Here is a 25,684-nt window from a genome sequence, read left to right on the forward strand (position 1 = left end):
AGACAGAATTGTGTAGGTATACAGCAGCACTAGCAGTGAGATGGCACAATGTGCATTACTATTAGGACAGACAGAATTGTGTAGGTATACAGCAGCACTAGCAGTGAGACGGCACAATGTACATTACTGTTAGGACACAGGCAGAATTGTATAGGTATACAGCAGCACTAGCAGTGAGACGGCACAATGTGCATTACTATTAGGACACAGGCAGAATTGTGTAGGTATACAGCAGCACTAGCAGTGAGATGGCACAATGTGCATTACTATTAGGACAGACAGAATTGTGTAGGTATACAGCAGCACTAGCAGTGAGACGGCACAATGTGCATTACTATTAGGACACAGGCAGAATTGTGTAGGTATACAGCAGCAGTAGCAGTGAGACGGCACAATGTGCATTACTATTAGGACACAGGCAGAATTGTGTAGGTATACAGCAGCAGTAGCAGTGAGACGGCACAATGTACATTACTATTAGGACAGACAGAATTGTGTAGGTATACAGCAGCACTAGCAGTGAGACGGCACAATGTGCATTACTATTAGGACACAGGCAGAATTGTGTAGGTATACAGCAGCACTAGCAGTGAGATGGCACAATGTGCATTACTATTAGGACACAGACAGAATTGTGTAGGTATACAGCAGCACTAGCAGTGAGATGGCACAATGTGCATTACTATTAGGAGACAGACAGAATTGTATAGGTATACAGCAGCACTAGCAGTGAGATGGCACAATGTGCATTACTATTAGGACACAGACAGAATTGTGTAGGTATACAGCAGCACTAGCAGTGAGACGGCACAATGTGCATTACTATTAGGACAGACAGAATTGTGTAGGTATACAGCAGCACTAGCAGTGAGACGGCACAATGTGCATTACTATTAGGACACAGACAGAATTGTGTAGGTATACAGCAGCACTAGCAGTGAGACGGCACAATGTGCATTACTATTAGGACACAGACAGAATTGTATAGGTATACAGCAGCACTAGCAGTGAGATGGCACAATGTGCATTACTGTTAGGAGACAGACAGAATTGTATAGGTATACAGCAGCACTAGCAGTGAGACGGCACAATGTGCATTACTATTAGGAGACAGACAGAATTGTATAGGTATACAGCAGCACTAGCAGTGAGACGGCACAATATACATTACTATTAGGAGACAGACAGAATTGTGTAGGTATACAGCAGCACTAGCAGTGAGACGGCACAATGTACATTACTATTAGGAGACAGACAGAATTGTGTAGGTATACAGCAGCAGTAGCAGTGAGATGGCACAATGTGCATTACTATTAGGACAGACAGAATTGTGTAGGTATACAGCAGCAGTAGCAGTGAGACGGCACAATGTGCATTACTATTAGGAGACAGACAGAATTGTGTAGGTATACAGCAGCAGTAGCAGTGAGACGGCACAATGTGCATTACTATTAGGACACAGACAGAATTGTGTAGGTATACAGCAGCACTAGCAGTGAGACGGCACAATGTGCATTACTATTAGGACACAGGCAGAATTGTGTAGGTATACAGCAGCACTAGCAGTGAGACGGCACAATGTGCATTACTATTAGGACACAGGCAGAATTGTGTAGGTATACAGCAGCACTAGCAGTGAGATGGCACAATGTGCATTACTATTAGGACACAGACAGAATTGTGTAGGTATACAGCAGCACTAGCAGTGAGATGGCACAATGTGCATTACTATTAGGAGACAGACAGAATTGTATAGGTATACAGCAGCACTAGCAGTGAGACGGCACAATGTGCATTACTATTAGGACAGACAGAATTGTGTAGGTATACAGCAGCACTAGCAGTGAGACGGCACAATGTACATTACTATTAGGAGACAGACAGAATTGTGTAGCTATACAGCAGCACTAGCAGTGAGACGGCACAATGTGCATTACTATTAGGAGACAGACAGAATTGTGTAGGTAGGTATACAGCAGCACTAGCAGTGAGACGGCACAATGTGCATTACTATTAGGACAGACAGAATTGTGTAGGTATACAGCAGCAGTAGCAGTGAGATGGCACAATGTGCATTACTATTAGGACACAGGCAGAATTGTATAGGTATACAGCAGCAGTAGCAGTGAGACGGCACAATGTGCATTACTATTAGGACACAGACAGAATTGTGTAGGTATACAGCAGCACTAGCAGTGAGACGGCACAATGTACATTACTATTAGGACAGACAGAATTGTGTAGGTATACAGCAGCACTAGCAGTGAGACGGCACAATGTGCATTACTATTAGGACAGACAGAATTGTGTAGGTATACAGCAGCACTAGCAGTGAGATGGCACAATGTGCATTACTATTAGGACACAGGCAGAATTGTGTAGGTATACAGCAGCACTAGCAGTGAGATGGCACAATGTGCATTACTATTAGGACACAGGCAGAATTGTGTAGGTATACAGCAGCACTAGCAGTGAGACGGCACAATGTGCATTACTATTAGGACAGACAGAATTGTGTAGGTATACAGCAGCACTAGCAGTGAGACGGCACAATGTGCATTACTATTAGGACACAGGCAGAATTGTGTAGGTATACAGCAGCACTAGCAGTGAGACGGCACAATGTGCATTACTATTAGGACAGACAGAATTGTGTAGGTATACAGCAGCACTAGCAGTGAGATGGCACAATGTGCATTACTATTAGGAGACAGACAGAATTGTGTAGGTATACAGCAGCACTAGCAGTGAGACGGCACAATGTGCATTACTATTAGGAGACAGACAGAATTGTGTAGGTATACAGCAGCAGTAGCAGTGAGACGGCACAATGTGCATTACTATTAGGACACAGACAGAATTGTGTAGGTATACAGCAGCACTAGCAGTGAGACGGCACAATGTGCATTACTATTAGGACACAGGCAGAATTGTGTAGGTATACAGCAGCACTAGCAGTGAGACGGCACAATGTGCATTACTATTAGGACACAGACAGAATTGTGTAGGTATACAGCAGCACTAGCAGTGAGACGGCACAATGTGCATTACTATTAGGACACAGGCAGAATTGTGTAGGTATACAGCAGCACTAGCAGTGAGACGGCACAATGTGCATTACTATTAGGACACAGGCAGAATTGTGTAGGTATACAGCAGCAGTAGCAGTGAGACGGCACAATGTGCATTACTATTAGGACACAGGCAGAATTGTATAGGTATACAGCAGCAGTAGCAGTGAGACGGCACAATGTGCATTACTATTAGGACACAGACAGAATTGTGTAGGTATACAGCAGCACTAGCAGTGAGATGGCACAATGTGCATTACTATTAGGAGACAGACAGAATTGTATAGGTATACAGCAGCACTAGCAGTGAGACGGCACAATGTGCATTACTATTAGGACACAGGCAGAATTGTGTAGGTATACAGCAGCACTAGCAGTGAGACGGCACAATGTGCATTACTATTAGGACAGACAGAATTGTGTAGGTATACAGCAGCACTAGCAGTGAGACGGCACAATGTGCATTACTATTAGGAGACAGACAGAATTGTGTAGGTATACAGCAGCACTAGCAGTGAGACGGCACAATGTGCATTACTATTAGGACACAGGCAGAATTGTGTAGGTATACAGCAGCACTAGCAGTGAGACGGCACAATGTGCATTACTATTAGGACAGACAGAATTGTGTAGGTATACAGCAGCACTAGCAGTGAGACGGCACAATGTGCATTACTATTAGGAGACAGACAGAATTGTGTAGGTATACAGCAGCACTAGCAGTGAGACGGCACAATGTGCATTACTATTAGGAGACAGACAGAATTGTGTAGGTATACAGCAGCACTAGCAGTGAGACGGCACAATGTACATTACTATTAGGACAGACAGAATTGTGTAGGTATACAGCAGCACTAGCAGTGAGACGGCACAATGTGCATTACTATTAGGACAGACAGAATTGTGTAGGTATACAGCAGCACTAGCAGTGAGATGGCACAATGTGCATTACTATTAGGACACAGGCAGAATTGTGTAGGTATACAGCAGCACTAGCAGTGAGATGGCACAATGTGCATTACTATTAGGACACAGACAGAATTGTGTAGGTATACAGCAGCACTAGCAGTGAGACGGCACAATGTGCATTACTATTAGGACAGACAGAATTGTGTAGGTATACAGCAGCACTAGCAGTGAGACGGCACAATGTGCATTACTATTAGGACACAGGCAGAATTGTGTAGGTATACAGCAGCACTAGCAGTGAGACGGCACAATGTGCATTACTATTAGGACAGACAGAATTGTGTAGGTATACAGCAGCACTAGCAGTGAGACGGCACAATGTGCATTACTATTAGGAGACAGACAGAATTGTGTAGGTATACAGCAGCACTAGCAGTGAGACGGCACAATGTGCATTACTATTAGGAGACAGACAGAATTGTGTAGGTATACAGCAGCACTAGCAGTGAGACGGCACAATGTGCATTACTATTAGGACACAGACAGAATTGTGTAGGTATACAGCAGCACTAGCAGTGAGACGGCACAATGTGCATTACTATTAGGACACAGGCAGAATTGTGTAGGTATACAGCAGCACTAGCAGTGAGACGGCACAATGTGCATTACTATTAGGACACAGACAGAATTGTGTAGGTATACAGCAGCACTAGCAGTGAGACGGCACAATGTGCATTACTATTAGGACACAGGCAGAATTGTGTAGGTATACAGCAGCAGTAGCAGTGAGACGGCACAATGTGCATTACTATTAGGACACAGGCAGAATTGTATAGGTATACAGCAGCAGTAGCAGTGAGACGGCACAATGTGCATTACTATTAGGACACAGACAGAATTGTGTAGGTATACAGCAGCACTAGCAGTGAGATGGCACAATGTACATTACTGTTAGGACACAGACACTGTTACATTGTGACACTACATATGGCGCATGCGCACCACTCCCTGCTGCTCCTTCCCCCGCCCTCTCCCCAGCCCCAGGAACTCCGGGAGCAGCAGCAGCTGCTGAGCTGACTCAGGCAAGAGACACTTTACTACTTCCCTGTAATAATGTTATTATTATTATTCTGTGTCTGAGACCTCCAACTACCCCCCACCCCCCTGTACACAATGCTGTCTCTATATACTGCTGTCACTGCCGGGGGGAATCTCCTATACACACTATGTACATGTGATCTGTGCAGTGTTGCAATAAGTTTCTGAACTCACATATGTTGTGCTGGGCTGTTACTGTGTGTGTGGGGATATGCTATGTATTACCTGGGTATGCTGGGCTGTTACTGTGTGTAAGGGGGGGGGGGGGGATATGCTATGTATTACCTGGGTATGCTGGGCTGTTACTGTGTGTATGGGGGGGATATATGCTATGTATCACCTGGGTATGCTGGGCTGTAACTGTGTGTATGGGGGGGGGATATATGCTATGTATTACCTGGGTATGCTGGGCTGTTACTGTGTGTATGGGGGGGGATATATGCTATGTATTACCTGGGTGTGCTGGGCTGTTACTGTGTGTATGGGGGGGGATATATGCTATGTATTACCTGGGTGTGCTGGGCTGTTACTGTGTGTATTGGGGGGATATGCTATGTATTACCTGGGACTGGGTATGCTATAGTGGGCAGAAGTTGTTTGGTGGAAAATACAGTTTATTAATCAGATCTTTGCCTTTCCTGTCAGCACTGGTTGAACTTGGTGGATATGTATATAAAGGCGCCCACCTGTAGCTACACACTGTACATATAGCTGGGCGCACCGTGCTGGTATGGGGGGGGGATATATGCTATGTATTACCTGGGTGTGCTGGGCTGTTACTGTGTGTATGGGGGGGATATATGCTATGTATTACCTGGCTGTGCTGGGCTGTTACTGTGTGGGGGGATATGCTATGTATTACCTGGGTATGCTGGGCTGTTACTGTGTGTATGGGGGGATATACTATGTATTACCTGGGTATGCTGGGCTGTTACTGTGTGTGTGGGGTATGCTGGGCTGTTACTGTGTGTATGGGGGGGATATATGCTATGTATTACCTGGGTATGCTGGGCTGTTACTGTGTGTGTGGGGGGATATACTATGTATTACCTGGGTATGCTGGGCTGTTACTGTGTGTATGGGGGGGGGATATGCTATGTATTACCTGGGTATGCTGGGCTGTTACTGTGTGTATGGGGGGGGATATATGCTATGCATTACCTGCGTATGCTGGGCTGTTACTGTGTGTATGGAGGGGATATATGCTATGTATTACCTGGGTATGCTGGGCTGTTACTGTGTGTGTGGGGTATGCTGGGCTGTTACTGTGTGTATGGGGGGGGATATGCTATGTGTTACCTGGGTATGCTGGGCTGTTACTGTGTGTGTGGGGGGATATGCTATGTGTTACCTGGGTATGCTGGGCTGTTACTGTGTGTGTGGGGGGATATGTTATGTGTTACCTGGGTATGCTGGGCTGTTACTGTGTGTGTGGGGGGATATATGCTATGTGTTACCTGGGTATGCTGGGCTGTTACTGTGTGTGTGGGGGGATATGCTATGTGTTACCTGGGTATGCTGGGCTGTTACTGTGTGTGTGGGGTATGCTGGGCTGTTACTGTGTGTGTGGGGTATGCTGGGCTGTTACTGTGTGTGTGGGGGGATATGCTATGTATTACCGGGGTATGCTGGGCTGTTACTGTGTGTATGGGGGGGATATATGCTATGTATTACCGGGGTATGCTGGGCTGTTACTGTGTGTGTGGGGGGATATGCTGTGTGTTACCTGGGTATGCTGGGCTGTTACTGTGTGTTACCTGGGTATGCTGGGCTGTTACTGTGTGTATGGGGGGGATATATGCTATGTATTACCTGGGTATGCTGGGCTGTTACTGTGTGTGTGTGGGGATATGCTATGTGTTACCTGGGTATGCTGGGCTGTTACTGTGTGTGTGGGGTGTGCTGGGCTGTTACTGTGTGTGTGGGGGGATATGCTATGTATTACCTGGGTATGCTGGGCTGTTACTGTGTGTATGGGGGGGATATATGCTATGTATTACCTGGGTATGCTGGGCTGTTACTGTGTGTGTGGGGGGATATGCTGTGTGTTACCTGGGTATGCTGGGCTGTTACTGTGTGTGTGGGGTATGCTGGGCTGTTACTGTGTGTGTGGGGTGTGCTGGGCTGTTACTTTGTGAGTAGGGGGATATGCTATGTATTACCTGGGTATGCTGGGCTGTTACTGTGTGTATGGGGGGGATATATGCTATGTATTATCTGGGTATGCTGGGCTGTTACTGTGTGTTTGGGGGGGGGGATATGCTATGTATTACCTGGGTATGCTGGGCTGTTACTGTGTGTGTGTGGGGATATGCTATGTGTTACCTGGGTATGCTGGGCTCTTACTGTGTGTGTGGGGTGTGCTGGGCTGTTACTGTGTGTATGGGAGTGATATATGCTATGTATTACCTGGGTTTGCTGGGCTGTTACTGTGTGTATGGGGGGGATATATGCTATGTATTACCTGGGTATGCTGGGCTGTTACTGTGTGTATGGGGGGGGGATATGCTATGTATTACCTGGGTATGCTGGGCTGTTACTGTGTGTATGGGGGGGGATATATGCTATGTATTACCTGGGTGTGCTGGGCTGTTACTGTGTGTATGGGGGGGATATGCTATGTATTACCTGGGACTGGGTATGCTATAGTGGGCAGAAGTTGTTTGGTGGAAAATACAGTTTATTAATCAGATCTTTGCCTTTCCTGTCAGCACTGGTTGAACTTGGTGGATATGTATATAAAGGCGCCCACCTGTAGCTACACACTGTACATATAGCTGGGCGCACCGTGCTGGTATGGGGGGGGGGGATATATGCTATGTATTACCTGGGTGTGCTGGGCTGTTACTGTGTGTATGGGGGGGATATATGCTATGTATTACCTGGCTGTGCTGGGCTGTTACTGTGTGGGGGTATATGCTATGTATTACCTGGGTATGCTGGGCTGTTACTGTGTGTATGGGGGGGATATACTATGTATTACCTTGGTATGCTGGGCTGTTACTGTGTGTGTGGGGTTTGCTGGGCTGTTACTGTGTGTATGGGGGGGATATATGCTATGTATTACCTGGGTATGCTGGGCTGTTACTGTGTGTGTGGGGGGATATACTATGTATTACCTGGGTATGCTGGGCTGTTACTGTGTGTATGGGGGGGGATATGCTATGTATTACCTGGGTATGCTGGGCTGTTACTGTGTGTATGGGGGGGGATATATGCTATGCATTACCTGCGTATGCTTGGCTGTTACTGTGTGTATGGAGGGGATATATGCTATGTATTACCTGGGTATGCTGGGCTGTTACTGTGTGTGTGGGGGGGGTATACTATGTATTACCTGGGTATGCTGGGCTGTTACTGTGTGTGTGGGGTATGCTGGGCTGTTACTGTGTGTGTGGGGGGATATGCTATGTGTTACCTGGGTATGCTGGGCTGTTACTGTGTGTGTGGGGGGATATGCTATGTGTTACCTGGGTATGCTGGGCTGTTACTGTGTGTGTGGGGGGATATGCTATGTGTTACCTGGGTATGCTGGGCTGTTACTGTGTGTGTGGGGGGATATGCTATGTGTTACCTGGGTATGCTGGGCTGATACTGTGTGTGTGGGGGGATATGCTATGTGTTACCTGGGTATGCTGGGCTGTTACTGTGGGTGTGGGGGGATATGCTATGTGTTACCTGGGTATGCTGGGCTGTTACTGTGTGTGTGGGGGGATATATGCTATGTGTTACCTGGGTATGCTGGGCTGTTACTGTGTGTGTGGGGGGATATGCTATGTGTTACCTGGGTATGCTGGGCTGTTACTGTGTGTGTGGGGTATGCTGGGCTGTTACTGTGTGTGTGGGGTATGCTGGGCTGTTACTGTGTGTGTGTGGGGGGATATGCTATGTATTACCGGGGTATGCTGGGCTGTTACTGTGTGTATGGGGGGGATATATGCTATGTATTACCTGGGTATGCTGGGCTGTTACTGTGTGTATGGAGGGGATATATGCTATGTATTACCTGGGTATGCTGGGCTGTTACTGTGTGTGTGGGGTGTGCTGGGCTGTTACTGTTTGTGTGGGGGGATATGCTATGTATTACCTGGGTATGCTGGGCTGTTACTGTGTGTATGGGGGGGATATATGCTATGTATTACCTGGGTATGCTGGGCTGTTACTGTGTGTGTGGGGGGATATGCTGTGTGTTACCTGGGTATGCTGGGCTGTTACTGTGTGCGTGTGTATGTGTGTGGGGATATGCTATGTGTTACCTGGGTATGCTGGGCTGTTACTGTGTGTGTGGGGTATGCTGGGCTGTTACTGTGTGTGTGGGGTGTGCTGGGCTGTTACTGTGTGTGTGGGGGGATATGCTATGTATTACCTGGGTATGCTGGGCTGTTACTGTGTGTATGGGGGGGATATATGCTATGTATTACCTGGGTATGCTGGGCTGTTACTGTGTGTATGGGGGGGGATATATGCTATGTATTACCTGGGTGTGCTGGGCTGTTACTGTGTGTATGGGGGGGATATGCTATGTATTACCTGGGACTGGGTATGCTATAGTGGGCAGAAGTTGTTTGGTAGAAAATACAGTTTATTAATCAGATCTTTGCCTTTCCTGTCAGCACTGGTTGAACTTGGTGGATATGTATATAAAGGCGCCCACCTGTAGCTACACACTGTACATATAGCTGGGCGCACCGTGCTGGTATGGGGGGGGGATATATGCTATGTATTACCTGGGTGTGCTGGGCTGTTACTGTGTGTATGGGGGGGATATATGCTATGTATTACCTGGCTGTGCTGGGCTGTTACTGTGTGGGGGGATATGCTATGTATTACCTGGGTATGCTGGGCTGTTACTGTGTGTATGGGGGGATATACTATGTATTACCTGGGTATGCTGGGCTGTTACTGTGTGTGTGGGGTTTGCTGGGCTGTTACTGTGTGTATGGGGGGGATATATGCTATGTATTACCTGGGTATGCTGGGCTGTTACTGTGTGTGTGGGGGGATATACTATGTATTACCTGGGTATGCTGGGCTGTTACTGTGTGTATGGAGGGGGGATATGCTATGTATTACCTGGGTATGCTGGGCTGTTACTGTGTGTATGAGGGGGGATATATGCTATGCATTACCTGCGTATGCTTGGCTGTTACTGTGTGTATGGAGGGGATATATGCTATGTATTACCTGGGTATGCTGGGCTGTTACTGTGTGTGTGGGGGGGTATACTATGTATTACCTGGGTATGCTGGGCTGTTACTGTGTGTGTGGGGTATGCTGGGCTGTTACTGTGTGTGTGGGGGGATATGCTATGTGTTACCTGGGTATGCTGGGCTGTTACTGTGTGTGTGGGGGGATATGCTATGTGTTACCTGGGTATGCTGGGCTGTTACTGTGTGTGTGGGGGGATATGCTATGTGTTACCTGGGTATGCTGGGCTGTTACTGTGTGTGTGGGGGGATATGCTATGTGTTACCTGGGTATGCTGGGCTGTTACTGTGTGTGTGGGGGGATATGCTATGTGTTACCTGGGTATGCTGGGCTGTTACTGTGTGTGTGGGGGGATATATGCTATGTGTTACCTGGGTATGCTGGGCTGTTACTGTGTGTGTGGGGGGATATGCTATGTGTTAACTGGGTATGCTGGGCTGTTACTGTGTGTGTGGGGTATGCTGGGCTGTTACTGTGTGTGTGGGGTATGCTGGGCTGTTACTGTGTGTGTGTGGGGGGATATGCTATGTATTACCGGGGTATGCTGGGCTGTTACTGTGTGTATGGGGGGGATATATGCTATGTATTACCTGGGTATGCTGGGCTGTTACTGTGTGTATGGAGGGGATATATGCTATGTATTACCTGGGTATGCTGGGCTGTTACTGTGTGTGTGGGGTGTGCTGGGCTGTTACTGTGTGTGTGGGGGGATATGCTATGTATTACCTGGGTATGCTGGGCTGTTACTGTGTGTATGGGGGGGATATATGCTATGTATTACCTGGGTATGCTGGGCTGTTACTGTGTGTGTGGGGGGATATGCTGTGTGTTACCTGGGTATGCTGGGCTGTTACTGTGTGTGTGTGTATGTGTGTGGGGATATGCTATGTGTTACCTGGGTATGCTGGGCTGTTACTGTGTGTGTGGGGTATGCTGGGCTGTTACTGTGTGTGTGGGGTGTGCTGGGCTGTTACTGTGTGTGTGGGGGGATATGCTATGTATTACCTGGGTATGCTGGGCTGTTACTGTGTGTATGTGGGGGATATATGCTATGTATTATCTGGGTATGCTGGGCTGTTACTGTGTGTTTGGGGGGGGGATATGCTATGTATTACCTGGGTATGCTGGGCTGTTACTGTGTGTGTGTGGGGATATGCTATGTGTTACCTGGGTATGCTGGGCTCTTACTGTGTGTGTGGGGTGTGCTGGGCTGTTACTGTGTGTGTGGGGGGATATGCTATGTATTACCTGGGTATGCTGGGCTGTTACTGTGTGTATGGGGGGGATATATGCTATGTATTACCTGGGTATGCTGGGCTGTTACTGTGTGTATGGGGGGGGGATATTCTATGTATTACCTGGGTGTGCTGGGCTGTTACTGTGTGTATGGGAGTGATATATGCTATGTATTTCCTGGGTATGCTGGGCTGTTACTGTGTGTATGGGGGTGGGGGGATATGCTATGTATTACCTGGGTATGCTGGGCTGTTACTGTGTGTATGGGGGGGGTGATATACTATGTATTACCTGGGTGTGCTGGGCTGTTACTGTGTGTATGGGAGTGATATATGCTATGTATTACCTGGGTATGCTGGGCTGTTACTGTGTTTATGGGGGGGATATATGCTATGTATTACCTGGGTATGCTGGGCTGTTACTGTGTGTATGGGGGGGATATGCTATGTATTACCTGGGTATGCTGGGCTGTTACTGTGTGTATGGGGGGGGATATATGCTATGTATTACCTGGGTGTGCTGGGCTGTTACTGTGTGTGTGGGGGGATATGCTGTGTGTTACCTGGGTATGCTGGGCTGTTACTGTGTGTGTGGGGTGTGCTGGGCTGTTACTGTGTGTGTGGGGGGATATGCTATGTATTACCTGGGTATGCTGGGCTGTTACTGTGTGTATGGGGGGGATATATGCTATGTATTACCTGGGTATGCTGGGCTGTTACTGTGTGTGTGGGGGGATATGCTGTGTGTTACCTGGGTATGCTGGGCTGTTACTGTGTGTGTATGTGTGTGGGGATATGCTATGTGTTACCTGGGTATGCTGGGCTGTTACTGTGTGTGTGGGGTATGCTGGGCTGTTACTGTGTGTGTGGGGTGTGCTGGGCTGTTACTGTGTGTGTGGGGGGATATGCTATGTATTACCTGGGTATGCTGGGCTGTTACTGTGTGTATGGGGGGATATATGCTATGTATTACCTGGGTATGCTGGGCTGTTACTGTGTGTGTGGGGGGATATGCTGTGTGTTACCTGGGTATGCTGGGCTGTTACTGTGTGTGTATGTGTGTGGGGATATGCTATGTGTTACCTGGGTATGCTGGGCTGTTACTGTGTGTGTGGGGTATGCTGGGCTGTTACTGTGTGTGTGGGGTGTTCTGGGCTGTTACTGTGTGTGTGGGGGGATATGCTATGTATTACCTGGGTATGCTGGGCTGTTACTGTGTGTATGGGGGGGATATAGGCTATGTATTATCTGGGTATGCTGGGCTGTTACTGTGTGTTTGGGGGGGGATATGCTATGTATTACCTGGGTATGCTGGGCTGTTACTGTGTGTGTGTGGGGATATGCTATGTGTTACCTGGGTATGCTGGGCTCTTACTGTGTGTGTGGGGTGTGCTGGGCTGTTACTGTGTGTGTGGGGGGATATGCTATGTATTACCTGGGTATGCTGGGCTGTTACTGTGTGTATGGGGGGGATATATGCTATGTATTACCTGGGTATGCTGGGCTGTTACTGTGTGTATGGGGGGGATATATGCTATGTATTACCTGGGTATGCTGGGCTGTTACTGTGTGTATGGGGGGGGGGATATTCTATGTATTACCTGGGTGTGCTGGGCTGTTACTGTGTGTATGGGAGTGATATATGCTATGTATTACCTGGGTATGCTGGGCTGTTACTGTGTGTATGGGGGTGGGGGGATATGCTATGTTATACCTGGGTATGCTGGGCTGTTACTGTGTGTATGGGGGGGGTGATATACTATGTATTACCTGGGTGTGCTGGGCTGTTACTGTGTGTATGGGAGTGATATATGCTATGTATTACCTGGGTATGCTGGGCTGTTACTGTGTGTATGGGGGGGATATATGCTATGTATTACCTGGGTATGCTGGGCTGTTACTGTGTGTATGGGGGGGGGATATGCTATGTATTACCTGGGTATGCTGGGCTGTTACTGTGTGTATGGGGGGGGATATATGCTATGTATTACCTGGGTGTGCTGGGCTGTTACTGTGTGTATGGGGGGGATATGCTATGTATTACCTGGGACTGGGTATGCTATAGTGGGCAGAAGTTGTTTGGTGGAAAATACAGTTTATTAATCAGATATTTGCCTTTCCTGTCAGCACTGGTTGAACTTGGTGGATATTTATATAAAGGCCCACCTGTAGCTACACACTGTACATATAGCTGGGCGCACCGTGCTGGTATGGGGGGGGATATATGCTATGTATTACCTGGGTATGCTGGGCTGTTACTGTGTGTGTGGGGTATGCTTGGCTGTTACTGTGTGTGTGGGGCGATATACTATGTATTACCTGGGTATGCTGGGCTGTTACTGTGTGTATGGGGGGGATATATGCTATGTATTACCTGGGTATGCTGGGCTGTTACTGTGTGTGTGGGGCGATATACTATGTATTACCTGCATATGCTGGGCTGTTACTGTGTGTATGGGGGGGATATATGCTATGTATTACCTGGGTATGCTGGGCTGTTACTGTGTGTGGGGGGGATATACTATGTATTACCTGGGTATGCTGGGCTGTTACTGTGTGTGTGGGGTATGCTGGGCTGTTACTGTGTGTGTGGGGGGATATGCTATGTGTTACCTGGGTATGCTGGGCTGTTACTGTGTGTGTGGGGGGATATGCTATGTATTACCTGGGTATGCTGGGCTGTTACTGTGTGTATGGGGGGGGATATATTCTATGCATTACCTGCGTATGCTGGGCTGCTACTGTGTGTATGGAGGGGATATATGCTATGTATTACCTGGGTATGCTGGGCTGTTACTGTGTGTGGGGGGGGATATACTATGTATTACCTGGGTATGCTGGGCTGTTACTGTGTGTGTGGGGTATGCTGGGCTGTTACTGTGTGTGTGGGGGGATATGCTATGTGTTACCTGGGTATGCTGGGCTGTTACTGTGTGTGTGGGGGGAAATGCTATGTGTTACCTGGGTATGCTGGGCTGTTACTGTGTGTGTGGGGGGATATGCTATGTGTTACCTGGGTATGCTGTTACTGTGTGTGTGGGGGGATATGCTATGTGTTACCTGGGTATGCTGGGCTGTTACTGTGTGTGTGGGGGGATATGCTATGTGTTACCTGGGTATGCTGGGCTGTTACTGTGTGTGTGGGGGGATATGCTATGTGTTACCTGGGTATGCTGGGCTGTTACTGTGTGTGTGGGGGGATATATGCTATGTGTTACCTGGGTATGCTGGGCTGTTACTGTGTGTGTGGGGGGATATATGCTATGTATTACCTGGGTATGCTGGGCTGTTACTGTGTGTGTGGGGGATATGCTGGGCTGTTACTGTGTGTGTGGGGTATGCTGGGCTGTTACTGTGTGTGTGGGGGGATATGCTATGTATTACCGGGGTATGCTGGGCTGTTACTGTGTGTATGGGGGGGATATATGCTATGTATTACCTGGGTATGCTGGGCTGTTACTGTGTGTGTATGTGTGTGGGGATATGCTATGTGTTACCTGGGTATGCTGGGCTGTTACTGTGTGTGTGGGGTATGCTGGGCTGTTACTGTGTGTGTGGGGTGTGCTGGGCTGTTACTGTGTGTGTGTGTGGGGATATGCTATGTGTTACCTGGGTATGCTGGGCTGTTACTGTGTGTGTGGGGTGTGCTGGGCTGTTACTGTGTGTGTGGGGGGATATGCTATGTATTACCTGGGTATGCTGGGCTGTTACTGTGTGTATGGGGGGGATATATGCTATGTATTATCTGGGTATGCTGGGCTGTTACTGTGTGTTTGGGGGGGGGGATATGCTATCTATTACCTGGGTATGCTGGGCTGTTACTGTGTGTATGGGGGGGGAAATATGCTATGTATTACCTGGGTATGCTGGGCTGTTACTGTGTGTATGGGGGGGGGGATATGCTATGTATTACCTGGGTATGCTGGGCTGTTACTGTGTGTATGGGGGGGGAAATATGCTATGTATTACCTGGGTATGCTGGGCTGTTACTGTGTGTATGGGGGGGATATATGCTATGTATTACCTGGGTATGCTGGGCTGTTACTGTGTGTATGGGGGGGATATATGCTATGTATTACCTGGGTATGCTGGGCTGTTACTGTGTGTATGGGGGGGGATATATGCTATGTATTACCTGGGTGTGCTGGGCTGTTACTGTGTGTATGGGGGGGATATGCTATGTATTACCTGGGACTGGGTATGCTATAGTGGGCAGAAGTTGTTTGGTGGAAAATACAGTTTATTAATCAGATATTTGCCTTTCCTGTCAGCACTGGTTGAACTTGGTGGATATGTATATAAAGGCGCCCACCTGTAGCTACACACTGTACATATAGCTGGGCGCACCGTGCTCTGAGCTGGGCAATAAAGGGGCAGAATTTTCCCTACAGCACACTGTAGTTATATAGAGCGAGTGCAAGCTCTTGTGGCTTCCTCATTAGCCATTTCCGTCTGGGGCAAACTATCTGTTACCTAGTAAAAAGTACATAGTAAGAATGCTTCCTACCTCTAGTCCCAAAATAAAAGGGATATATATCTTTTTTTTTTACCGTGAAGTCTGTTATATTTGATGAAATGTGAAAACATATATCAGAGTGTTACATTCTGCAGAGGTCACGATTGAGCCGCCTGCCGCAGTCTGTGTATTTGGTTTCCTGATTTCCTTGATATGCTGTACATGCTACTGGTAACGTGATAGAGAGCATTGATGATACAGTATATACATTAATCTTTTTATACAACCACGCTTTATATAAGAAACAGATTTAAAACTTATTTTGAAGTGAACTAGGGAACAGGTAGGTTAAATGATTGCTTCAGTCCGCAATACGGCTGCTGTGAATAGGAGAGCTGTACGCTTTTATCAGCAAGTTTTGTACTTGTCATACTGTGAATCTGATGGTTCTGCTATAACTCAACTTCCCCCATTGCAAAATCAATGTGTGGGGGGGGGAATATATATGGCAAAAATAAAAAAAAGGTTTTCTTAAGCCAGTCAGTCTGGAAGCTCCTAGTTAGCCACAGAAGACGCAGTGGGTGTGGTTTTATGTTAATAGTATTCTAAAGCCCCTCTGGTCAGCACATCATATATCGGGATGGGTACGGGATGCTGGCGCTCGGGATCCCGTAGGTCAAAATCCTGACGCCGGCATCCCGACAGGGTTAGGATACTGACACCTGTCGGTAGGCAGGGGAGTCGAGGGTGGGGGGGAGGGCGGGTACTATGTACCCAGGCCTGGGCTTGCTGGAGGGGCTTGGAGCCGCCACCCTCCCTCTTACCTCACAGCAGCCCAGCTGCTGTGTGCTGGGCTGTAGTGGGAGACTGCTCGTGGCTGCCACAGCAGTCTCCTATACCTGTGGGGGGGAGCGATCACACTAATAACGCTCCCCCCCCCACTGGCTTTACACTGGGCTGAGGGGCTCATAGCGCCCCCCTCCCCAGCGCACCGTACAAATGATTTATTTATTTTTATTTATCCTAAGGGGCCATGCCCCCTGCGCCCTAGACTGGCGTGGCTCTATACGCCCCTGTCGGTAGTTATCCTAACCTTCCCCCCCCCAGTGCCTGATCCTAACCCCCCCACCACAGTGCATGATCCTAACCTCCCCCTCCCCACACCCTAAACCTAACCCCCTTCCCCCATTCCCACCCATAAAGCTGCATACACACACAACGATTTTTTGAACCATTATCGTTAAACAATATCGTTTGAAAAGTCGTTCACTTTTAGTCAAACGAACGATAATCGTTCATGCGCGTTCACGTTTGTAGTTCAGTCAGACTTGTCAACTGAATGATTTTCATTAAGGGAATATGCAAAAATCGTTTGTAGTTCAAAAAAATCGTTCATTACACTTTAAAAAATCTGACAGATAATCTGACAGAAAATCGTTTGGTAACAAAATTGTTGTGTGTGTATATACAGCTTAAGTGTTTAGGTTCGGTTTGGGATTTCTTTAAAAATTCATAAAAACTTTAGGGGCCTATTCATCATAACTAAAAAAGAACTCGATGGAGGTAATTAGGTTTAGAGCTGGCATGGAGTTCTACCTAATTACCGGAGGAATTCATCATTCCTCCTCCCCATCACTATCTATTCCAGTAGCTGTAATTTTTGCGATGACAGCTTTTTGGGAAATAGATAGTTATCCCTCATTACACTAACTTACCGCAGCTGTAATCAGTGCTGTCCATGTGCCGTTACGTGCACAAAAGCGGCGCATGCTCAGCCCTGATTACAGCTGCGCTAATTGTGTCGCACCCTCCTGGGGTCCGCAGCTTTGCTATTTTTTTACTTTTAAACTTTACTGTGTTCTGCCGGGAGAACACACAGAGCAGCAGCCGGAGCTGGAGGAGGTACGAGGGAGCGACGGAGGGAGCCGAGGAGGAGAAAGCAGGTAAGTGTAACCCTCTATACACCAACTGAGAGTGGCGTATAGTAACACCATCAAATTCTGAAAATACATCATTTTTGGAATTTGATGAATAACCTAATTTCTACATCCCCATAGTAATGTACTAATGTATGGGGAGTGTGGAAATTAACGCAGGCGGACTTACCCAGGAGATATCAGTGATATCTCCTGTGTTAAGTGTGTTAATGAATACTAAAAAAACTGTAATGAAGGAAAATGTCCTTAAAACTGTTATTTTAGTGTTGATGAATAGGCCCCTTAAAATCATGTAATTTGGACCTGTTTTTGCTCCTACAGTAATATTAACATCAATAACATTCATTTCCCAGTCATTTCCAGTCAATTTTGACCATCTCACAGCACCTGAAATCACCCGGGAGGGACTTACATGCCACCCAAAATATGCGAGATTCGGTTTTTAGATTCGAGTTCCGAACTTGGAGAAAAGACCTAAGTCTGGTCACTGTTCGACTCTGTTCCCCGCAGTTCGGGTGTGATCGGTTTTCAGCAAAACCGAACCCATCATCTCTAATTGTAATAGCATGACGCGTCATAAACTGTAAGTTATAATTATTAGTATCAGCTTGAAGCAAGACTCTATGGAAAACTGAACACCACCGTTGGCTAAATGTAATAGCCCGCGATTTGTGGGTGCTGGCGTGATTCCAGCTAGATCAGTGATTCCCAACCTCGGTCCTCAAGGCACACTAACGGTCCTGGTTTTAGTGATATCCTTGTTTGTGCATAGTTGATTAAATCAAAATAACTGAGGTTCTAATTAAGTCACTTGTGCTGAGATGTGGCTATCCCTAAAACCTGGACTGTTAGTGTGCCTTGAGGACCGTAGTTGGGAACCCCTGAGCTAGATGATCATTGGTTTTAAAGTGACCATTTAGTTTAAAAGCCAAACTAGGTTGTTTTTGCCTTTCAAACTAATTGCCAGCTTAAGTCTAGGGACTCTCCTGGCGGAATCGCGTCGGCCCACGCAAAACGTAGACTATCAAATTTGGCCCCATAAGTCTTCCTTCCTCAACTCATTTTCAGAGGGCATGACGGCTTCACATTTCTGAATTTATATACAACTAGTCAACGGGCCAGGCATCTACCAGGTCGCTTCAGTCACCCTGTCCTGTCCTGCTCCGTTATACTTGCCCTCTGTTCCCGGGCCTCTTCTCCAGGTGCTGGTCTGTTGTCCCGTTTGGTGCGGGGATTCCTGTCAAGTCTCGGCCGCGCCTACCTTTCATCACCTGCATTACCCCCAGCACCTTTTCAGGCTCTACACACCCGAGCGGTGAGTCCTCTATGTGTGAACCGGACAGGGAGCTATTTACCGGATTACTCCCAGAGGCCCGAGATCTCCACACTGGTCCCCAACTACTTCCTCCATCCAATCGACCAAGTGCTGTGGAGGCTGACGGAGTGTTCACAGCCTCTTTTATTTTCAATTCCTCTTTCTTGTGGGGTTGCAATTATTCCCCTTTTCTGCTACATACCGCTGCAGCTACGGTTATTTTAGCAGTGTGGTTTTAAGCGATTGGGTATTGCTTGCCTTTTCCAGGTGCTGGTCTGTCACATCTCTGCAGTGGGAGCCTGCTGTGCGCCCCCTGTGTGTGACATGTGCGTGACGCCATTTTTATCACCCTTCAGTTTTCTATCACAGATAGTATTAGTGAATGATCACATCCCTTTTATGTACTACAAGATAGTTCAGTGGCTTTTCAGTGGGCGAGATTGCAAAAGTGTCTTCTGCCTGTCCTAGCTCTGATGTCAGCCATTAAGATGGGGACTTGTTTGCTGGTATTTGTACCATAAGGAGATTTCCTGTAACATTATTCCAGAGAAGACGATTGTAATCAGGTTTTACTCGTTAGACCTCTTGTGTAACGGCTGTGCGAAAGCTGGAGGGTTATTCAGTCGGCCAAACGCACAATGCTAGATTAATCCTGACTTTTAAACTTATGCGTAACTAATTAATTGCAGCCCACTTATATTGCTGTCTTGGTAGTTTCACATTAGCCTTAATGGAAAGTAGCTAAAATGTACTAATATCCAATAGTTTGGGGCGATTCATTTAAGCACGCTGTTAGTGACGGGAAGGAGTTCCCGGAGCTATTCCATTTAGCGCACTGTTAGGCGGACGAGAAGTTTTCTTCTCGCAACCTCCTGAGGGTGCGAGGAGAAATCAAACTAAAGTGCCAGCCGCGAGGCTGTTTGCTGGTTTAGCGCAGTGCTAACAGCCTCGCCGACGGGACTTTAGTTGGAGAATGCCGGGTTCTCGTGACTAAACATCCAGGTTAAGTCGCAAGGACGCCGATTGCCTGCATAGGATTAATCTTTGGGGGAATTGTAATTGCTCGGAGACATTACTCTTGTCACGGCAGAAATTATACAACGTGGGAAGACGGACACTCTGACAGAGCGCTCGCTCTGAATCAGGGCCGTCCCTCTTAATTTTTAGAGCGGCCTCCTAGCCGCTCGTATAGCTGTGGGTGACCACCCACAGCTATAGCGAGCGGCCAGGAAGATGGTTGCGATGGTCAAGACCATCATGACCATCAGGCTTGCAATGAGACCCTTGTGGTAGAGCCGAAAGCACTCCCACTGACATCACTTGTGATGTCAGTGGGGCCGGCCCCAGACGGTAGGCGTTCCCATGGGAACACCTCCGTCTGGGCAGCCACGCCCCCGGCACGCCCACCAAAGGGGGCGTGCTGTCACTCACCATCGACAGCACGCCCCCTTTGTAGCGAGACCCGGAGCAACGGCTTGCCCGTCGCTATACGGGTCTCGCGCATGACGGAGCCGCCTCCGACGTGCGCATGCGCACTGGGCCAACATCGACCCGCTTGCGAGCCGGTCTGAATCAGGCCCTCAGTCCTATTAATTTGTAATTAGCATTGACTTTGCCTTCGTTTTTTGTATTCAATATTTATTAGCAATCGCAAGTTTGGCAGAATAATAGTAAAAAACAATAAGTACACTCACAGTGTGAATGCGTTTTTTCAATATACAACAGAAAGGAAAACAAAAAATAAAGTGAATACATGGGGGGTTTTGAGGAAAGAACACCAAGGGAAGGAAAAGGTCAGATTAAAATATGTATATGTATGTAAAAACAATTCAGCATAAAAGAAAAGAGGCAATGGGGAATATGTACTAAGCCTTGCAGAGAGAGAAAGTGGAGAGCGATAAAGTACCAACCAATCAGCTCCTGTCATTTTTTAAACACAGCCTGTAAAGTGACAGTTAGGAGCTTATTGGTTGGTACTTTATCTCTGTCCAATGCTTAGTACATCTCCCCCCATGGGGGCGATTCAATTGATCGGGATGTTAATAGTGCCGGGATGTTGGTCCCGGAGCTATTCAATTCTAGTCCAACTATAATCACTTTATGACGTAGAATGAGGCTGTTAGCGCCGCGCTAAGCCACTTAGCCGGATTTCTCCTCCACTCCAACAACAACCTTGGTGATCGGAATAATCCGCGTCCAGAATAATCGCCGTGCCTGCTTTGTGCTGAAAGCAGGTGGTTGGTTGGCTGGAGCCACCATTAAGTTTTGACACGAATAAAGCGTTGGACCTTGGCCTAGCGTATGGGACAAAACAGAAACGTTCATGCTGTTACTTAAGGGAACGCCTTGTGTGACACAGATATGGGGTATAATGGGATTTGGGTTTAGAAAGGGTTGGATCCTTTAGTGTAAATCTGCAAATAAACCAGACTTAGGGGGTCATTTATCAATGAGTTTTATTATACGCAAACCCGTTGCGTATGATAAATGGTGCTCCAGCCAATCAGCTCCCAACTGTCATTTTTCAAACAGATGGGAGCTGATTGGCTGGAGCACCATTATCATACGCAACGAGTTTATTTTTGTGATAAAACTCATTGATAAATGAGGCCCCTTAATAATCGGTGAACTATTATTTGTGTGGCAGTGTGGTAATGCATTTCAAAATCCTTTCTACAGTGCACCCATAGCTTACACAGAGTGGTGGCAGCCATTTTGGGGTCTGAGCTGGGCACTATGGGAGCATAAGGCGGTCGCCTAGAATGCATGGTTTTAGAGGGCACCTAAAACATTGAAAGATTGACATAATGTCATTGTAGTTACTGCTCTCTGGGTGTAAACGCTCACCCTCCCAGTTGGTTGAGAATGGGGAAGAGAATGAAGGGGGGGATTTTTAATTTTTTTTGTTTTGTCCGGCCCTCTCCTCATTCCCATTTTCTATCCTTTTATAGCAGGTTGACGGAGGGGGCGGGTGTAAACCTGTGTGGGCACGTCACCTGCTTATTGCTCCCTCATGTCAGTGATATGGCAGCAGAGCAGCGTAAAGAGTAAGCAGTGCCGCAAATTGCAAAGATGGGGAAAATTGCGTTGTCCAGATATGCAACAGATTGGCCAGAGACTTCATTTGTGTGTGTGTGTCCTCATGGCATGTTTGCTGCCTATTTTACTAGTCATTCATCATCATGTCCTTGAATCGACTTTTATATTATTTTTTTTATCATTTATTAAATATCTTTTATTTATATAGTGCGTTGCTGGCAGGCCCTCACAGTGTCGGCACCCGCGCAGCCTGTACACATCGCCAACACATGGCCACCAGGAAAATGCCTATACTGGTGGCTGAACGCTGTCCTGGACCATGTTCTTCAAAAGTTAGAAGCTTGTAATTTATATAATTCTAGTAATAAAAAAATAAAAAAAAATTAGCAAGCCACACAAACCAAAGATATTATGTTATGCGGCCCAAATGACCGGCACATTATACACAGTGTGTGCCCAGCATAATATTTAAACAGTGGTGACCCCCCCAAAAAAAACAAGTTATGACTCCAGCCTCTGCCCCCATACAATGATTACACCAGGATTGCTCCTCATAATATTATTACGAACCACCGCACAGAACCCCACTAAGTTATTGCAGAGAAACGTGTGTCCCCACTATTGCATTGGTAACATTTTCGGAATCCTGCCCCTGTGCGTCTACCATTTGTTATCGCTCTGTTCCCACTCGCCAGCTTCAGAAGCTGAAAGGACATTGGATGTAAGATATTTTAAGCAGGGTGTCCACCTGTTGTTTACCCGTGACCTTATTGGGAGGCCCCTAATACTGTTAACCAGTGCTTAATTATTGCTGTTGGGCACAAGGCTTATGATTCTGGGATTTTGGCCCCATAATCTATAATGTTTAAAGATTATCATTAATCTTAATCAGCCTGTTATATGTTTTTGAATCCCACGTCTTTTTTGTTTATTTTTTCAAATCTACAAATTAAGCGACTGACTCTCGGTAGAGCTCACAGTACAACCCCCACCATTACATGAGTGAAGCAAAGTCGTAGGAAGGAAGACATCGGCCAGCGCTGGTGGACCCAACCAATCTGTCCCAGCAGCTATGACTGAGTGCGTGTGCGTGTGTGTAGGAACACAGTTTGTGATTGGCCAGTAAGTGCGGCCTGGCCTATTAAATCAGTTGTCCCATTACATGCACCGTCCTGGCTGTGGGTGTTGGTAATTGTTCGCCTGCTGTTACATTGGAGTCCGAGTGGGAGAACGTGAGGTAGTGTACATTAATAGCAGGTGACAAACCCCCTATAAGGTGTGCGCTTCGGCTACACCTAAAGGAGGCAGATATTTTTTTTGAGGGGGGGGCACGAACTTCCATATCAGCAGCATGATCTCATTTATTTATTTCCCCTCTGGAATGTTAAGATATCAGGGTTGATGTATCGAGCAGTAAATAGAGTGGGGAAATGGACTTTTGGATAAGTTGTCCATATCAACCAATCCGCTTTTACCTATCATTTTATAGAATGCACGTGATAAATGCTACCTGAAAGACGATTGGTTGCTATGGGTATCTTCTCCAATGGTCCATTCCCCATTCTCCTCAGTACATGATACATCTCTCACATCATGTAGTAGTAACGGATCACTTCTAGCAGAAAACAGACTGTGTGGGGGATATGTATCATGGAGTGAAAAGAGTGGGTACAGGAACCCCAAAGTACTTTTAGCTTTATAAACGAATTCTGGCCCAGATGACAAATCTGCCTTCAGTATGGATCTTGGAGGGTGCTGCTGGCATGGGACCAGTGCTGGGCATCCATCTGTTCTCTGCCAGTTCCTGAACTATACCCAGGCATCAGTCCACCACAAGGGGTTAAGAATGCTGTTTGTTTTAAACTACTTCATGGTATTTGAATAACTTCAATGGTATGCAGGGATTATGGGTCTCCTGCTGGTATATGAAGCTGGGCACACACGGTACCACTCTGCAACCTGGGCCAAGCAGCCCGGTCTCTTTATGGGGTCACCTTCCGACAGCATGTATCAAAATGTTTGCATTGATCAGATTGATTCCGATCAGGGCCATGTAACAGTGTAGCAGCATTCATTCCGCAATGGGAGAAGGGAATGGGGGGAATTCAATTGTTTATCACTGTGTTTATCAATCATACTGAATTCATATCTCCCGAATCTCCAGGGAAATCAAAGGCTCCCGGGTACAATATGAAAACTTTAATCCGTTCTTATTAGTGACAGAAAAGCTTTGGGGGGACATGAATGACAGTATTGTGTAGCTGTCCATGTGGAAAACACTTTTCATTAAGAACGCTGATCGATTGGCATTGTATTTGCTTTGTGTTATGTACCTTGTAGTTTTGGGTTCTCTTGTGCAGTTTAATTTTATGTTTTGTATGTGGTTTCTAAATCCATATTCATTTTCTGACTTTCCCGTCGCTTGGATTTCGGTGCAAAAATCATTTGGTGCGCAAGATTTATTGATTTATTTTTCAGTCTTTGGCAGTAGCGTCCCGATTATCTACCAAAAAATCCCAAATACACAAAAGCCACCTAGTTGGATGTAAGGTGGTCTCATTTGTGGCCGGCTTTTCCTTTTACCTGCATGTGAGTTTTGTGTTGCATTGAATGTGTTAAATCTGCCTGGCTGCCCTTGGCTATACGAGATGTCATTGTAAATGATGCTGGTGTCAGCCAGGTCTAATAAACAGTCACGATTACGCTTTTTTTTTTCTCGGCGCCAGGTTCTATGCGACTCTGCTTGTGCCGAGCATTTTTTTTTTGGCATATTTTGCATCCGAAAATGCTTCTTGGTCGCAACGCAATGCGACTAGGACGCACCAGGAGACTGCACTGATTAATGTGATATACGACGCTTGTATACCTGTGTGTGACTGAGTCTCTGAATCTGTATGCGAAGCGCCACGATGCAGCGGCCGCGGCTTTTTCCACGCAAAGTTCCGTAGTGCTTCATTTACAGACTCACACAGATATACAACCTGTGTCACATATAAAATGAATCAGTGCAGTCTGCAGATGCGTCTCCGTATGCATCACATTGCGACTAAGATGCATTTTACGGCCACACAAGATGCAAAAAAGATGCTGGGTGCAAGCAGTCATACGGGATCTGGCGGGTCACTCGCACCAGGCGCCTCGCGTCGCATGGCATTGTCGCTAGGTGTATGAGGACGCCTCTGTACATCCAATGTGCTCAGTATAGAAGGTGGCCTGATCCCTGTAATTATCATGTGCGTTACACCTGCTTTATCCGTGTTACACCAGCGGTGCCTCCTGTTCTCCTACACTATACCCTATACCCGGGGGGTATGAGAGAGACTGTGCCACAGCTGGGTACTTGGTGTGTGGACATTAATGGGTAGGGGTCATGGAGGGCACCTAACTCCTCATATCTATGCAAACAAGGGTGGCTT

General features: G+C 47.0%; 1 protein-coding gene across 1 annotated transcript in view; it reads left to right on the forward strand.

Annotated features, from left to right (window-relative positions):
- The first annotated feature begins 4,997 nt into the window (after positions 1-4,997).
- TMEM63A (transmembrane protein 63A) overlaps positions 4,998-25,684 on the forward strand; it is a 60,860-nt gene continuing 40,173 nt past the window's right edge. Inside the window, exon 1 of the mRNA XM_088449369.1 lies at positions 4,998-5,062. The gene's annotated coding sequence lies outside the window, so the exon portion shown is untranslated. The remainder of the gene's footprint in view (positions 5,063-25,684) is intronic.

Source organism: Taudactylus pleione, unplaced genomic scaffold (assembly GCF_031769625.1).
Source record: "Taudactylus pleione unplaced genomic scaffold, aTauple2 ptg000483l, whole genome shotgun sequence".
In the NCBI taxonomy this organism is placed as follows: Eukaryota; Metazoa; Chordata; class Amphibia; order Anura; family Myobatrachidae; genus Taudactylus; species Taudactylus pleione.